The sequence below is a fragment of the Ranitomeya imitator genome, chromosome 4, assembly GCF_032444005.1.
Source record: "Ranitomeya imitator isolate aRanImi1 chromosome 4, aRanImi1.pri, whole genome shotgun sequence".
Classification (NCBI taxonomy): domain Eukaryota; kingdom Metazoa; phylum Chordata; class Amphibia; order Anura; family Dendrobatidae; genus Ranitomeya; species Ranitomeya imitator.
In genome coordinates, this window is record NC_091285.1 from 515,658,442 (window position 1) to 515,673,049 (window position 14,608).

The 14,608-nt window shown below is 44.5% G+C and overlaps 1 protein-coding gene across 2 annotated transcripts in view; it reads left to right on the forward strand.

Moving 5' to 3' along the window:
• Positions 1-14,608, forward strand: part of EFL1 (elongation factor like GTPase 1) — a 488,390-nt gene that overhangs the window by 141,699 nt on the left and 332,083 nt on the right. The window lies entirely within an intron of this gene.

The following is a 14,608-nucleotide window of genomic DNA, read 5'->3' on the forward strand; positions in this document are numbered from 1 at the left end:
AAGGTCCGGACACAACAGGCACATAGTTAGCAGCTACCTCCCTTTTAGTTCTTGGCCCCATATGCAAAATAATAAAAGACCTGGATAGTCCCTTTTAACTTTTGAAGTTGGCCTTCGTTCATGATTAGTCATGTGAGGATGACTGCTCAGACAATAAAGCCACTTGCCGACTTTCACAGCGATTATTCGTAGCAGATTACATTGCAATCAATGTAAATGGAGTTGGAAAAATGCCTTCCGCATGTAGCCAATAAATTATTTGCAGACTGGATACTTTCCAGTAGTTTTACATAGGACTGCAAGGTAATTCATTACTATATTGTCAAACTATATGATAGATAAATGCAGCCAGCCAATCATGAACAACAATGCTTGTAATAATGGGTGATATTACACACAATCTGCTATGTGGCTTGGACTATACTGTCGTGTTGGCTTTGTGCATCGCAGTGACAAATGGCTGCCATGTGTCACATTTATTTATAGCTAGATCTGCCAGTGACAGCATTCTTATTACCCTAATCTAAAATGGCCAAACGTCTGTTCAGCCCACAGATTCTTCTGTGCTCTGGAAATGTGCAGTCATCGTACAGTCATACCAACCTTCTACCTAACTTACTAGATATGGTCTCATGACATTTGTGTGTTTTTATTATTATTATTATACATTTTTATAGCACCATTTATTCCATGGCGCTTTACATGTGAATACGGGCAAATATAGACAAATACATTAAACATGAGCAGATAACAAGGCACACGAGTACATAAGGAGGGAGGACCCTGCCCGCGAGGGCTCACAGTCTGCAGGGGGTGGGTGAGGATACACTAGGAGAGGGAAGAGCTGGCTGTGCGGCTGTTCAGTAGGTTGAGGATCACTGCAGGCTGTAGGCTTGTCGGAAGAGATGAGTCTTCAGGTTCTTTTTGAAGGTTTCTATGGTAGGCGCGAGTCTGATGTGTTGGGGTAGAGAGTTCCAGAGTATGGGGGAAGCACGGGAGAAGTGTGTTCTCTACTTTAGCAAAAAAGTAACTAAACCTTTTGTTTTTTCCCCCCACATTTTATTGCTCTAATAATTACAAGCAGATTAGTGGAGGTCCGTGGTCCAGAGAAACCCACCAATCTTTCAAACACTCTCTTATCCAAACCCCCGAGAGGTGCGCAGCTCAGGTAATGCGATTTCCACAGCGTTTTCCTGACAGCACACAGAGCAGTATAGGTTCATGTGGATTCAATAGAAAGCCTAGGCTTCATAGCACAGCTTCTTAGGCTAGGATTACTACAGACTGTGTGCTCACTCAGAGAGGAGCTGTGCGCCTCCATCTCCTGAGCTGTGCGCCTCCATCTCCTGAGCTGTGCGCCTCCATCTCCTGAGCTGTGCGCCTCCATCTCCTGAGCTGTGCGCCTCCATCTCCTGAGCTGTGCGCTTCCATCTCCTGAGCTGTGCGCCTCCATCTCCTGAGCTGTGCGCCTCCATCTCCTGAGCTGTGCGCCTCCATCTCCTGAGCTGTGCGCCTCCATCTCCTGAGCTGTGCGCCTCCATCTCCTGAGCTGTGCGCTTCCATCTCCTGAGCTGTGCGCCTCCATCTCCTGAGCTGTGCGCCTCCATCTCCTGAGCTGTGCGCCTCCATCTCCTGAGCTGTGCGCCTCCATCTCCTGAGCTGTGCGCCTCCATCTCCTGAGCTGTTCGCCTCCATCTCCTGAGCTGTGCGCCTCCATCTCCTGAGCTGTGCGCCTCCATCTCCTGAGCTGTGCGCCTCCATCTCCTGAGCTGTGCGCCTCCATCTCCTGAGCTGTGCGCCTCCATCTCCTGAGCTGTGCGCCTCCATCTCCTGAGCTGTGCGCCCTCCGTCTCTTTAGACACAAAAGAGAATAGTAAAACCAAAAACACTCAGTTTGAAAAAATGTTGCAGTAATCCGCAAGTGCTAGTAAAAGATGTAAAAAACAGGGTATTTGGTTGATACGTTTTTTGCAAAAAATGTTCCTGTTTCCATAATTGTTCTCTTGTGTCTACAAGACTGGGGAGTTCCACCACTCCTCTTGGGCTATCTGCACAAAAGCTGTTCTACCCTGTATGCACACATGGATTTTTCCTCTCTGAACCCTGTTCACACAGGTTATATACAGATGATCAGGTTTTTAAATACATCAGATAGGGATTGCATACATTAGTTAGGACTGCTCTGATAAGGGTATACCGTGAAGATTGGTAGAGCAGCTTAGTATACATTTTTTGCAAAAAACGTATCAACCAAATACCCTGTTTTTTACATCTTTTACTAGCACTTGCGGATTACTGCAACATTTTTTCAAACTGAGTGTTTTTGGTTTTACTATTCTCTTTTGTGTCTTCAGGTTTCTTGGTGGTGTGTGAACATGATCATACAGACTTGTTCACTGTGCAAGTAGCCCATGTGTTCCTGTTTCCATAATTGTTCTCTTGTGTCTACAAGACTGGGGAGTTCCACCACTCCTCTTGGGCTATCTGCACAAAAGCTGTTCTACCCTGTATGCACACATGGATTTTTCCTCTCTGAACCCTGTTCACACAGGTTATATACAGATGATCAGGTTTTTAACCCCTTCCCGACCTGTGACACAGCGTATGCGTCATGAAAGTCGGTGCCAATCCGACCTGTGACGCATATGCTGTGTCACAGAAAGATCGCGTCCCTGCAGGCCGGGTGAAAGGGTTAACTCCCATTTCACCCGATCTGCAGGGACAGGGGGAGTGGTAGTTTAGCCCAGGGGGGGTGGCTTCACCCCCTCGTGGCTACGATCGCTCTGATTGGCTGTTGAAAGTGAAACTGCCAATCAGAGCGATTTGTAATATTTCACCTAAAAAAATGGTGAAATATTACAATCCAGCCATGGCCGATGCTGCAATATCATCGGCCATGGCTGGAAATACTAATGTGCCCCCACCCCACCCCTCCGATCGCCCCCCCAGCCCCCCGATCGGTGGTCCGCTCCCCTCCGTCCTGTGCTCCGCTCCCCCGTCCTCCTGTCCGCTCCCCCGTGCTCCAATCACACCCCCCCGTGCTCCAATCAAACCCCCCCGCACTCCGATCCCCCCCCGTGCTCCGAACCACCCCCCCTGCACACCGATCCCCCCCCCCCTGCACACCGATCCACCCGCCCGCACACCGATCACTCTCCCCCATGCTCCGATCCCTCCCCCCCCGTGCTCCGACGCCCCCCCGTGCCCTGATCTCCCCCCCCTGTGCCCTGATCTCCCCCCCTTATACTTACCGATCCTGGCGAGGTCCGTCAGTCTTCTTCCCCGAGCGCCGCCATGTTCCAAAATGGCGGGCGCATGCGCAGTGCGCCCGCCGAATCTGCCGGCCGGCAGATTCGTTCCAATGTGAATTTTGATCACTGTGATATAATCTATCACAGTGGTCAAAATAAAAAAACAGTAAATGACCCCCCCCATTTGTCCCCCATAGATAGGGACAATAATAAAATAAAGAATTTTTTTTTTTTTTCACTAAGGTTGGAGTTAGAACTAGGGTTAGGGTTAGGGTTAGGGGTAGGGTTAGGGGTAGGGGTAGGGGTAGGGTTAGGGGTAGGGGTAGGGTTAGGGGTAGGGTTAGGGTTAGGGGTAGGGTTAGGGGTAGGGGTAGGGGTAGGGTTAGGGGTAGGGTTAGGGTTAGGGTTTCGGTATGTGCACACGTATTCTGGTCCTCTGCGGATTTTTCTGCAGCGGATTTGATAAATCCGCAGTGCTAAACCGCTGCGGATTTATGGCAGATTTACCGCGGTTTTTCTGCGCATTTCACTGCGGTTTTACAACTGCGATTTTCTATTGGAGCAGTTGTAAAACCGCTGTGGAATCCGCAGAAAGAAGTGACATGCTGCGGAATGTAAACCGCTGCGTTTCCGTGCAGTTTTTCCGCAGCATGTGTACAGCGATTTTTGTTTCCCATAGGTTTACATTGAAATGTAAACTCATGGGAAACTGCTGCGGATCCGCAGCGTTTTCCAAAGCGTGTGCACATACCTTTAGAATTAGGCTATGTGCACACGGTGCGGATTTGGCTGCGGATCCGCAGCGGATTGGCCGCTACGGATCCGCAGCAGTGTTCCATCAGGTTTACAGTACCATGTAAACCTATGGAAAACCAAATCCGCTGTGCCCATGGTGCGGAAAATACCGCACGGAAACGCTGCGTTGTATTTTCCGCAGCATGTCAATTCTTTGTGCGGATTCCGCAGCGTTTTACACCTATTCCTCAATAGGAATCCGCAGGTGAAATCCGCAGTAAATCCGCAGGTAAAACGCAGTGCCTTTTACCCGCGGATTTTTCAAAAATGGTGCGGAAAAATCTCACACGAATCCGCAACGTGGGTACATAGCCTTAGGGTTAGGGTTGGGTTGGAATTAGGGTTGTGGTTAGGGTTAGGGGTGTGTTGGGGTTAGGGTTGTGGTTAGGGGTGTGTTGCGGTTAGGGTTGTGGTTAGGGTTACGGCTACAGTTGGGATAAGGGTTAGGGGTGTGTTGGCGTAAGAATTGAGGGGTTTCCACTGTTTAGGCACATCAGGGGGTCTCCAAACGCAACATGGCGCCACCATTGATTCCAGCCAATCTTTTATTCAAAAAGTCAAATGGTGCTCCTTCCCTTCCGAGCCCCGACGTGTGCCCAAACAGTGGTTTACCCCCACATATGGGGTATCAGTGTACTCAGGACAAACTGGGCAACAATTACTGGGGTCCAATTTCTCCTGTTACCCTTGAGAAAATAAAAAATTGCTTGCTAAAACATCATTTTTGAGGAAAGTAAAATGATTTTTTATTTTCACGGCTCTGCGTTGTAAACGTCTGTGAAGCACTTGGGGGTTCAAAGTGCTCACCACATATCTAGATAAGTTCCTTGGGGGGTCTAGTTTCCAAAATGGGGTCACTTGTGGGGGGTTTCTACTGTTTAGGCACACCAGGGGCTCTGCAAACGCAACGTGACGCCCGCAGACCATTCCATCAAAGTCTGCATTTCAAAACGTCACTACTTGACTTCCGAGCCCCGACATGTGCCCAAACAGTGGTTTACCCCCACATATGGGGTATCAGCGTACTCAGGACAAACTGGGCAACAATTACTGGGGTCCAATTTCTCCTGTTACCCTTGAGAAAATAAAAAATTGCTTGCTAAAACATCATTTTTGAGGAAAGAAAAATGATTTTTTATTTTCACGGCTCTGCGTTGTAAACGTCTGTGAAGCACTTGGGGGTTCAAAGTGCTCACCACATATCTAGATAAGTTCCTTGGGGGGTCTAGTTTCCAAAATGGGGTCACTTGTGGGGGGTTTCTACTGTTTAGGCACACCAGGGGCTCTGCAAACGCAACGTGACGCCCGCAGACCATTCCATCAAAGTCTGCATTTCAAAAGTCACTACTTCCCTTCTGAGCCCCGACGTGTGCCCAAACAGTGGTTTACCCCCACATATGGGGTATCAGCGTACTCAGGAGAAACTGGACAACAACTTTTGGGGTCCAATTTCTCCTGTAACCCTTGGGAAAATAAAAAATTCTGGGCTAAAAAATTATTTTTGAGGAAAGAAAACGTATTTATTATTTTCACTGCTCTGTGTTATAAACTTCTGTGAAGCACTTGGGGGTTCAAAGTGCTCACCTCACATCTAGATAAGTTCCTTTCGGGGTCTAGTTTCTAAAATGGGGTCACTTGTGGGGGGTTTCTACTGTTTAGCCACATCAGGGGCTCTGCAAACGCAACGTAACGCCCGCAGAGCATTCCATCAAAGTCTGCATTTCAAAATGTCACTACTTGACTTCCGAGCCCCGACATGTGCCCAAACTGTGGTTTACCCCCACATATGGGGTATCAGCGTACTCAGGAGAAACTGTACAACAACTTTTGGGGTCAAATTTCTCCTGTTACCCTTGGGAAAATAATAAATTGCAGGCTAAAAAATCATTTTAGAGAAAATAAAATTTTTATTTTATTTTCATGGCTCTGCGTTATAAACTTCTGTGAAGCACTTGGAAGTTCAAAGTCCTCACCACACATCTAGATTAGTTCCTTTGGGGGTCTAGTTTCCAAAATGGGGTCATATGTGGGGGATCTCCAATGTTTAGGCACACAGGGGCTCTCCAAACGTGACATGGTGTCCGCTAATGATTGGAGCTAATTTTCCATTTAAAAAGCCAATTGGCGTGCCTTCCCTTCCGAGCCCTGCCGTGCGCCCAAACAGTGGTTTACCCCCACATATGGGGTATCAGCGTACTCAGGACAAACTGGACAACAACATTTGCGGTCCAATTTCTCCTATTACCCTTGGCAAAATAGGAAATTCCAGGCTAAAAATCATTTTTGAGGAAAGAAAAATTATTTTTTATTTTCATGGCTCTGCATTATAAACTTCTGTGAAGCACCTGGGGGTTTAAAGTGCTCAATATGCATCTAGATAAGTTCCTTGGGGGGTCTAGTTTCCAAAATGGGGTCACTTGTGGGGGAGCTCCAATGCATAGGCACACAGGGGCTCTCTAAACGCGACATGGTGTCCGCTAACAATTGGAGCTAATTTTCCATTCAAAAAGTCAAATGGCGCGCCTTCCCTTCCGAGCCCTGCCGTGTGCCCAAACAGTGGTTTACCCCCACATATGAGGTATCGGCGTACTCGGGAGAAATTGCCCAACAAATTTTAGGATTCATTTTATCCTATTGCCCATGTGAAAATGAAAAACTGAGGCGAAAAGAATTTTTTTGTGAAAAAAAAAGTACTTTTTCATTTTTACAGATCAATTTGTGAAGCACCTGAGGGTTTAAAGTGCTCAATATGCATCTAGATAAGTTCCTTGGGGGGTCTAGTTTCCAAAATGGGGTTATTTGTGGGGGAGCTCCAATGTTTAGGCACACGGGGGCTCTCCAAACACGACATGGTGTCCGCTAACAATGGAGATAATTTTTCATTCAAAGAGTCAAATGGCGCTCCTTCCCTTCCGAACCTTACCATGTGCCCAAACAGTGGTTTACCTCCACATGTGAGGTATCGGTGTACTCATGAGAAATTGCCCAACAAATTTTAGGATCCATTTTATCCTGATGCCCATGTGAAAATGAAAAAAATTGAGGCTAAAAGAATTTTTTTGTGAAAAAAAAGTACTTTTTCATTTTTACGGATCAATTTGTGAAGCCCCCGGGGGTTCAAAGTTCTCACTATGCATCTAGATAAGTTCCTTGGGGCGTCTAGTTTCCAAAATGGGGTCACGTGTGGGGGAGCTCCAATTTTTAGGCACACGGGGGCTCTCCAAACGTGACATGGTGTCCGCTAAAGAGTGGAGCCAATTTTTCATTCAAAAAGTCAAATGGCGCTCCTTCCCTTCCAAGCCCTGCCGTGCGCCCAAACAGTGGTTTACCCCCACATATGAGGTATCAGCGTACTCAGGACAAATTGGACAACAACTTTCGTGGTTCAGTTTCTCCTTGTACCATTGGGAAAATAAAAAAAATGTTGCTAAAAGATAATTTTTGTGACTAAAAAGTTAAATGTTCATTTTTTCCTTCCATGTTGCTTCTGCTGCTGTGAAGCACCTGAAGGGTTAAAAAACTTCTTGAATGTGGTTTTGAGCACCTTGAGGGGTGCATTTTTTAGAATGGTGTCACTTTTGGGTATTTTCATCCATATAGACCCCTCAAACTGACTTCAAATGTGAGGTGGTCCCTAAAAAAAATGGTTTTGTAAATTTCGTTGTAAAAATGAGAAATCGCTGGTCAAATTTTAACTCTTATAACTTCCTAGCAAAAAAAAATGTTGTTTCCAAAATTGTGCTGGTGTAAAGTAGACATGTGGGAAATGTTATTTATTAACTATTTTGTGTCACATAACTCTCTGGTTTAACAGAATAAAAATTCAAAATGTGAAAATTGCGAAATTTTCAAAATTTTCGCCAAATTTCCGTTTTTATCACAAATAAACGCAGAATTTATTGACCTAAATTTACCACTAACATGAAGCCCAATATGTCACGAAAAAACAATCTCAGAACCGCTAGGATCCGTTGAAGCGTTCCTGAGTTATTACCTCATAAAGGGACACTGGTCAGAATTGCAAAAAACGGCCAGGTCATTAAGGTCAAAATAGGCTGGGTCATGAAGGGGTTAAATACATCAGATAGGGATTGCATACATTAGTTAGGACTGCTCTGATAAGGGTATACCGTGAAGATTGGTAGAGCAGCTTAGTATACATTTTTTGCAAAAAACGTATCAACCAAATACCCTGTTTTTTACATCTTTTACTAGCACTTGCGGATTACTGCAACATTTTTTCAAACTGAGTGTTTTTGGTTTTACTATTCTCTTTTGTGTCTTCAGGTTTCTTGGTGGTGTGTGAACATGATCATACAGACTTGTTCACTGTGCAAGTAGCCCATGTGTTCCTGCCTCCGTCTCTTTAGCGGCGCGCCCTCCGTCTCTTTAGCGGCGCGCCCTCCGTCTCTTTAGCGGCGCGCCCTCCGTCTCTTTAGCGGTGCGCCCTCCGTCTCTTTAGCGGCGCGCCCTCCGTCTCTTTAGCGGCGCGCCCTCCGTCTCTTTAGCGGCGCGCCCTCCGTCTCTTTAGCGGCGCGCCCTCCGTCTCTTTAGCGGCGCGCCCTCCGTCTCTTTAGCGGCGCGCCCTCCGTCTCCTGAGCAGTGTGAGGTGTTTGAGCCATAGTTGGAGTTTCAGGACCTGGACCACCACCAGTCTGCTTGTAATTGTTAGGACAATGAAATGTGAAAACACAGCTCAAAGGTTAAGTTCTTCTTATTACTGGCTATTGCTGTTGTCCTTTCCCCGCACTATGCTTTACACTGCAGTTGTTTGTTCAGATAAATCATGTAATAGTATAAAATATTAGGATGAATTTTGTGTAAATAGGAAGTTGCTATACATTAATAGTGAAGAAACTACCAGTGGGGATATAATTACAGTATATTTACCCAGGACATTGGCCCTAAAAAGCTAAGGACCTTTGATACCTGCTTTGGAAGGACCTGACAGCTCTTCTTACATGCCTGTGTCAGTAAATACTTTTTCACATGACATGACCATTTTGGAGCATCTTTTCTTACAATATGACATTGCGCTGTTCCTCCGTTAATTCCTCCTAGACATTTGTAAACAAATTGACAATTGGGTGTCACTAACTGAGGATGTGTCCCTTGTACACTTTCCAGTCTGCATTGACAACACACCCTTTTGACAAGAAGGAACAGTACGACCCACTTTATTAATTTATTCCTGAATTTCCAGAAGAATGAGACATGATGCACAGCAGAGTTTAGTAAAACAGGCATGTCAGGAGTGGTGACAGCTTGTCTCAAGTGTGAAGCATGTGTGCTCTATTCATATAGAAGTGGAAATATTTCACTGCACCTATATAATACTGCACCTATACAATAGTGCACCTATAGTGTATATATAGTACTTTATATAATAAACACATCACATGGACATAAGGAAGACCCAGTAGGAAATAGAGGGGCTGTACACAAGTGTTGGGGTAAAACCAAAGAATGAACTGGAGCATAAAATGGTGTTCATGTAATGTGGCCATTTCACAGATAAATCCTCAGAAAAAAAAACAAAATGAGCATTCACCTTCTAGTACGTAAATGAGTAAATACTAATAGTACATGCTCTAACACTATTTAGAACAAAAAAAGCGTAAAAGCCATCTCACAGCGACAAGGTGACCCAATCAGGACAGTCCTTTCTCTAGTATTAAACCTCACCTTATGTCTGATATTACTTCCCGATTGGGTCACCTTGTTGCGGTGGGATGGCTTTTATGCTTTTTTGTTCTAAGTAGTATTAAATAAGTATCCTATGTTATTTACATGCACTATTACGGGTTACTCATTTACTTACTACAGCGTATATGCTCATTTTGTTTTGTTCTTGGCCCAATTCTTACGGTTGAAGTAGTGCAGCTTATGCTCCGCACATGAGCACCTTATTTACATGGCTGATAGACCTCACTGACAATGACTCCTGGTTTTATTTATTGTACACTTGTTCCAGTAAAGCGTGTTGCCAAAGATATCATACAACTGTATGTAGAAAATAACTTTTTTTTTTTTTATTATTTTTTTTGTTTTTTGTCTCTTGCTGGACAAAGAATATCTGATATTAATATATGCACATTCGGTGTATTTTGCTGATAAATTTTTAAAGCATAATTTCTCATTGCGGTTCTTTATTGTAAAGCTTATTCCTCAAGATATGATACCACTAGTGTTAGGCCGGGATCACACATGCGACAAATACGGCCGAGTCTCACATGTTAATACTCCGCATTGCTGCCGTCACTCAGGAGCGGAGCGTGCGGCCGCATAGCAATACATACAGCCGCACGCTCCGCTCCTGAGTGACGGCAGCAATGCCGGGTATTACCATGCGATACTCGGCCGTATTTCTCGCATGTGTGATCCCGGCCTTAAGCTTTAATCTGCTGCAGAATGCAAAAAAACAATAGATTGACCCTAAATCCTTATTTACAGCTGTCATAGTAAATGCTAACTTGTGCCCACTAGGTGGCGCTATGCTTCTCCCTTTTCGGTGCTTATAATGCACTTTTTCCTCTAAACGCCAGACTCCAGCGAGCAGCATGACCTCATGGATTAGCAGTAGGGTAATTATCTTCTGCTGAGCGCTGGTTTGTGTAGACTGCCAGAATGTTGCTTTCCTGACAGCCTGTAACTTAGAAATGTATTGACTTCCACCCGGGTTGTTTTTCCATAACCCTTTAGTTCCTAATGGGTACCATGTCCTCAAAACAATTAAAGAGAAAAATACCCTATTTATATTAGTAGTTATTTTTCTTTGGAAGCCTTATAAACCATATGGGAAAGGTTTATTTTGGCTGGGACTAAGTTTGGAGAATGTGTTTAGTGACCAGTTTCTAAGCAGACGCTGCCTTACCATTAACCTCGGTGCCCGTGTAATTTGTTTTCTTGGTCAGGTCTTTTTATATTCCGGAATGTAGAAAATGTAGATGGGGAGTTAATATGATGTGAAGACCCCTTGCCTGGTGTTTTATGTAAAACTCCTTAAATTAATTCAGGCCTCATTTACAGTGGGAAAAATACTGAGCTAAATATGGACGCTTTAGAACGATTTGTCTGCATTTCTAGCCATTTTGCTTCCCTACAAAATACAGTTGTGTGAAAATGGAAGAGTGGTTCTTTAAAAAAATAAGTATCACCTCAACCAATGTTTATATTGGTGTCATTCCCGATCATTTCCCGGTGATCAGCTGATAAAGGAGCGTTCTGCTCGAATCTTTTCTTGCAGGTCCTGTAACCAAGACACATGCTGTCCACAAAGTGAGGGGAACAAACAATAGTTTGTATGAATCCTTTCATGCTCATTATTCCATTGGCAGTGTAAGAGAACCTAGTGATAATCTGATATAATGACTATAACAATGGAGCACGTTTCTCCAACCCATTGTTCGTCTGATCGCTGCCACTTTGTGGAAGATTGTTCATTTCAGCTCGAGTTGTCAAATTTCTGTATTTCTGCATATTTGAAATCGATGCAATTTTTACATCCCGATTTCAGTTGTAGTTGCCTATATTAATATTGTAGTTTTCAATGGCACTGACAAAAATATGCAACTTTACTTACAGCCAAGTTGGAGAGCCTGCAATATCAAAAAAAGAACTGCGGTACTTGTGTACATTGAGGTTACACAGTTGTGTGAAATAGTGTTTGCCCCCTTTCGAACGATTTGTCTGCATTTCTAGCCATTTTGCTTTCCTACAAAATTCAGTTGTGTGATTTCCTATTCTTTTACACTGCCAATGTAATAATGATCATGAAAGGATTCATACAAACTATTGCTTGTTCCCCTCACTTTGTGGACAGCATCTCTCCTGGTTACAGGACCTGTAATAAGGGATTCAATCATAACGCTCCTTTATCAGCTGATCACCGCACTTGTTTCCACTGGGAAATGATCGGGAATGACACCAATATAACATTGGTTGAGGTGATACTACTTATTTCCTTATGTTAAGACAATGGGTCGAAAGAAGCTTAAAATAAGAGAAATCCCGTGCCTTGACTCTGCTCGAGAAGGGGGATTCGGTGATTGCTGTAGCTAGAGATCTGGGAGTGTCACGAGAAGCAATTTATCAACTGAAGCGGTCGGCGGCATCATTGCCTCCTGGGATGGTACCGCAGAGGAAAACAGGCTCTGGCGCACCTAAGAAGACTTCACCAAGGACTGATAAGCTTCTGGAGCGTGAAGTGATGTCACATCCTTCTAGAACTGCCGTTGAACTAAAAGACAAGTACCCTATGCTCCTCCAGAACATCGCAACTAGGACAATTCGTCACCGCCTGCAGAAGGACCTGGGTCTACCAAGTTGCCGTGCCGCAAAGAAGCCCCTGCTCACAGCAGCAATGAAGAAGAAAAGGCTTGCCTTTTGTAAGAAATATCAAGATTGGACATCTGAAGAGTGGAAGAAAGTGATGTTTAGTGATGAGAGCACTTTCAGGCTGCTCAGGGGAGGCTCAAAGGTTGTGCGTCGTCCGAGTACCGTGTCACGGTATGACCCAAAATATACAGTACTAAAGGAGGTGCTGAAGACACTGTGGGTAAACATGGACTCCACATACTTAGCCAGCCTTGCTGAATCCATGCCTAAATGACTGCAGATGGTGATAAAATGTAAGGGTGACATGACAAAATACTAATTATAATAAAATATCCACAATAAAACACTTGAATCCACTTGAATATTTAGATTTTGTGGTTTCATTGAAATTGTAAAGATTTTTTTTTTGCCAGCACTGTACAATTGCTCATTTTACCTTTCTACCCAGTAATTCTTATCTTTTTTTCTGCCCTGTGTAGAAACAGGAGCTCAAAAAAAGACGAATAAGCGTTTGGGTGCTTTCACACTGCGCTCTTCGTCACGTTCAGTGGAGCCGTTACAGCTTACGTCCAAAGCCCCTACAAACTGGGATTCGGGTGTGTGTGCTGATGAGGCCGTTAACTGTAATGGTGCGGACACAGTTACCATGGGCTCTCTTGCATCTTTTTTGGGCATATACGCTTACTGGAGGTGGACACACAGACAAAATAGTCTTTCTGTGGCAAAAAACGCAGTCTGAACTCACCCTTACAAACCTTCCTGTCATTCAGTTTAGAATGCGCTCACTGACCGATTCTCAGTTTGTTCATTCTGTGCTCAACAATAGACAAAGCTGCACGAAGGCTGCAGCAAACTATATAGCTGTTTTCAGCAGCTCATATAAACGGGTCACTATCGAGCATCAGTTGACTTGGATATAGTCGATCGGAGCTCGATAATGAGCTGAGATCGTCCCATCTATACCAGTGATTAGTCACAGGACTTCTAGTCGTTAGAATGATCCCGCGCCTGGTTATTTGTGGTGGAGCATAATCATACGTCCTGTGTCTAATAGATTAAGAGGTGGGCAGAATGAGCTGCAGTAAGTGTTTAGGGTGGGCCTATTTTGCGGGCAGACTCTGAGCAGAAGTAATTTTTTTCCATTGGCTATTCCATGTAATTTGTGTGTCTTTGGTCTCTGGATCCTTGTCATGGCTCTCGCCATCTGTCTGATAGATGTTAATGAGAGCAGCTGCTAATTATTGCTGAATGACGCCTCATGTAGAAGGTCTGACTTCTTAATCAGCCTGGGCTATAAGGGTTAATCACTGCAGCGTTCTGCCATGCTGGCAGCCGGCAATTAAACAAGCATTGGGGCATGTCACGAGTTTATTAGGGTCTCCTGGTTTCTAATTGGCTGTTGTAAATAACGGTCAGTTTATTTTGTCCAGAGTAAATGATAGCAGGTACAGCCACATTTTTGACGCCCGTAAATGTCAGCGGCGTTCAGAGGGCAGCACAGCTTGTCATAACCGATGGGTACAGCAATGCCTCCTATCCCGGAACTCTCCTCTTATGGTTTTCGCTCTCATTGAAACCCTTAGATACCATTTCCTTCTATTATTTTCCTGTGAACGCAATGACAATACCTTGTACGTTCAGTCATTTCATCTCTGAAACCAAATTGTTCTCATTTATATTCCATTATCTTACTCTTAAACCACTTGGATTTGAAGACGAGCCTTCGTATAGTTTAATGTGTAGAAAACCAAGTGTTTACACCGATAACATTTATCATCGCGTCTGGGTTAGGGGAGGGAGAGAGGAAAGGAACAAATGCACCACTCATTTATAAGCCATTACCTTGGGAAAGAAAATAATAATTTTGGCTTTAAAATGACATCAGAGCCGCTATCTTAGTGCTAGTTACAGAAATAGGGGCATTTAAGTAAATGCTGCAATTTTCCCCGAGTTTTGAGGCAGCGGATAGCTTCCTGGGTCTGTGACTGAGGCCGGCAGCCTTTCGGTGTTGTTGGTGATCATTATGTGTGACCGAGGCTAGCGGCAACACCGCAATCCTAAATGGTGGAGGGTCTGTAAGACAACAGTGCTCATGCTGAAACCCAGAGGTAAAATATTTGTCAGGGGCAGTGGGATCCTCCTATGTGTAGCATAGGCACGAGCCTCTTCAGCGTATATTCTAGCCCACCTAAAATCCACCGCACAGGAGACTTCTCACAATGATG